The sequence below is a fragment of the Nannospalax galili genome, unplaced genomic scaffold (assembly GCF_000622305.1).
Source record: "Nannospalax galili isolate Female #2095 unplaced genomic scaffold, S.galili_v1.0 scaffold3005, whole genome shotgun sequence".
In the NCBI taxonomy this organism is placed as follows: domain Eukaryota; kingdom Metazoa; phylum Chordata; class Mammalia; order Rodentia; family Spalacidae; genus Nannospalax; species Nannospalax galili.
The window spans coordinates 36,584-39,737 of record NW_008352538.1 but is presented as its reverse complement, the minus strand read 5'-3'; positions in this window follow the sequence as shown (position 1 = coordinate 39,737).

Here is a 3,154-nt window from a genome sequence, read left to right as displayed (position 1 = left end):
TATATATATGTGGCGGAATGCTTAAATCAGGAGAATTACCACTGCTTTAAGTACTTCTTATCGCTTTCCCTGAATTCGGGGTCACACAGCCTGTGCCCCAAGTATCGAGGTTCAGTCTGTCACCCTCAATGAAACAATTACAACAGCCTAGTCACTAGTGAAAATCAGAAAAAAAAAAAAGGAGGTTGATCTCCGGGCTTCAACGTCGTCCTGAAAGCTGTCGGACAAACTCAAAAATCATCCAGCAAATGTCAAGAATTCAGCTGAGTTACAAGTGACAACGGGGTGGGGAAGTCCTTGCCGGAATAAAAGTTGTTAGAGTTGGGGAAATCCCTTTCCAAAATAAAAGCTGTTGGAATTGGGGGAAATTCCTTTGCAAAATAAAAGTTGTAAGAGTTGTGGGAAATCCCTTTCCAGAATAAAAGTCGTTAGAGTTTCGGAAAGCCTCTTTCCAGAATAAAAGTGGTTGGGGAAAATTCCTTTCCAAAATAAAAGTCCTCCCCGCCCCCTTTCCGGCGGCTGCCTTTCCTCCTCCCAGCGTGAGGTTCCCAAGGAAATTCCCGTTTCTTTGGGGCCCTTTGTTTGTGAGGTTGAAACGCGCAGCCGTCTCTTTGGAAACTCCCCATTCCTGCCCGTCCGGTTCCACCGTTTACTAAAAATCTGTTGCCAGAGACGGAGAAGAGGTTTAGGATGAATTCTGTTCTCCAGTTACCCATCATGCATTACAACAGCCTACATGCGCGTGGAAGGTTCGTGGCGTTTTGATATTCCGCGTGCGTTTTCCTATCTTTTAAAATCATGTTAACGATGCATGTTGAAGCCAGGCACGCAGCCTGTGACACACCATGGAGCAGCTGACCACGTTTGCTGGGAAAAAGAAGAAAAGAAAGAGAGAAAGAGAGAGAGAGAGAGAGAGAGAGAGAGAAAGAGAGAAAGAAAGAAAGAGAGAGACAGAGAGAGAAAGAAAGAAAAAGAGAGAGAGAGAAAGAAGGAAGGAAGGAAGGAAAGAAAGAAAGAAAGAAAGAAAGAAAGAAAGAAAGAAAGACCAGAACCAAACTGTCGTGCAAAGGATCGATTGGGATTATCGATTATACCTCACAGTCCCAAGGAAACAGAATCTGCTCGGCTACTTCTATTGATTATCACAGTTTAAATGGCGTAAGAAGCAAGCCGATTTTTTTTCTGAGTGTAAAACGAGGCAGAGGGAAAAGACTAAAACTGTAATTTGAACCTAACGAGGCAGATTTGGCACAGGAATAAAGAACCGTAGCTAAAGCCACTTGGGGTTTTCAAAGGTCACACTAGAAACCAAAAGCGTATCTGTTAAAATAAATTCTATCCTGTTCTTGAGGAATCTAAATAATATAACTCCGCCTTGGTCGTAATCTCAGTGTGGAATGTCTCAAATTTGCTAAATTTAAATCCTCATAAAAACATAAGATGATCAAAATTATAGCTTTATGAACATGTATATTTCCCTCACAAAGTTTTTATTGAATTTTTGAAGTTTTCATACAGTATAGTTTGATGAAATTTAGATCCCTGCCCCCCTTCCACACCTGTGGTCTCGTCAAATTTTCATATCTCCTGATGTAAATGTACGTAAATATCATAATAAAACGCACTGCTTCGTAAATATCTATTTATTTATTCATTTGGTTTTTTCCTGGATTGTTTTTTGACAAGTCCCCCTAGTCACGCCCACCTGGAAGTCACCATGTTTTTGCTTTTGTTCTGTTTTTACTACAAGGTCTGACTCACGTTCCCTAGCTGGTGGAGGCTGGCCTTGATCCCGTGACCTCCCCGGTGCTGGGATTACACACATGTCCCATCATGTCCAATTCAAGTTTCTGACTTCCCCCTAGATGATTCAGTGTAGACCTTGGCTACTACTGAATTAATAAACCTTGGTTATTTTCACTTGTGGTTTATGAACTTATTCATACTTGGGGGGGGGATAGTTGCATGTCCAAGTCACGTTACTGCAGGAGACCAAACCTTCTTTCTGAAGTAAATGAATAGGTCCACTGTAGCGGAACGTGCATCGCCTTAAGCACCGGCCTGTTCTCATCCTAGAAACGCCAAACGCGAGCCTGATGGAAAGATTGCACAACTTCATTGTTAATCGATATTGCAATTAAATAAATAAATAAATAATAAAAGCTCCGGCTAGAGAGCTGGCTCCCCGGTTAAGAGCACGGGCTGCTCTTGCAGAGGACCCGGGTTCAAATCCCAGCACCCACATGGCAGCTGAGAACCATCTGCAACTCAGGTTCCAGAGGATCGAATGTCCTCTTCTGATCTCCAAGGCCATTGCACGATATGAGCGCGCTTACGGACATACAGGCAATACACTCGCATACGTAAAATAAAAATAAAATTTAAAAAACTGTAATCCCTCGAAGCAGAGTGTGATGGGTGGATGCGTGTACAATCATGGATGCATGGACCAGCACGGATGCATGGACTAGCATGGGCACACGCACTACCATGAATGCATGGACTAGCACGGATGTGTGTATCAGCATGGATGCATGTGCTAGCATGGATGCCTCTATAACCATGAATGCATGTACTAACATGGATGCATGTGCTCTGAACCCGGAATCCGTCTCTCCAGCCCCTCCCAGCTGCTCCTAAATTCCATAAAATGGACAATTATCAAGATCCATCCCAGCCACTCAGCTCAGGAAATGAAAACATATTTTTGAAAGTATCTGGGGATTTGAGTAAAACCCGGTTTCCACGTTGGCCGGACCTGTCCTCAGTGTGCAGGAAGGACAGTCCTCACGCTGCACCTTGTGGTGTGAAACGCTTTACCGGCTCCCTCGGCACCTGAGCAACTCTTTCCAACCCCATCGACAGGCATGACCAGGCCCATGTGTGTTATTACAGCTTTAAAAGGACAATAAGAGTCAGGAGAGGCTTCAGGTGGGTGTTTAAAACCGAACATGCTCTCACACGGCTGATGGACGTCCACGGAGTTTTTGGCACAGAAGTTTGCCGTCGCCTGCTTCCGGTTGGTGTTAGGAAACTTACACACATGTTAGGGCGTGGGGGGCTGGGCAATAAGTGTGTTGCTTCAATTTCCCAGGCAGAGCAGGTCCTGAGTGGTGTCCGTGCCTGGGCCCTTGAAGTATGTCAGGATGTGACA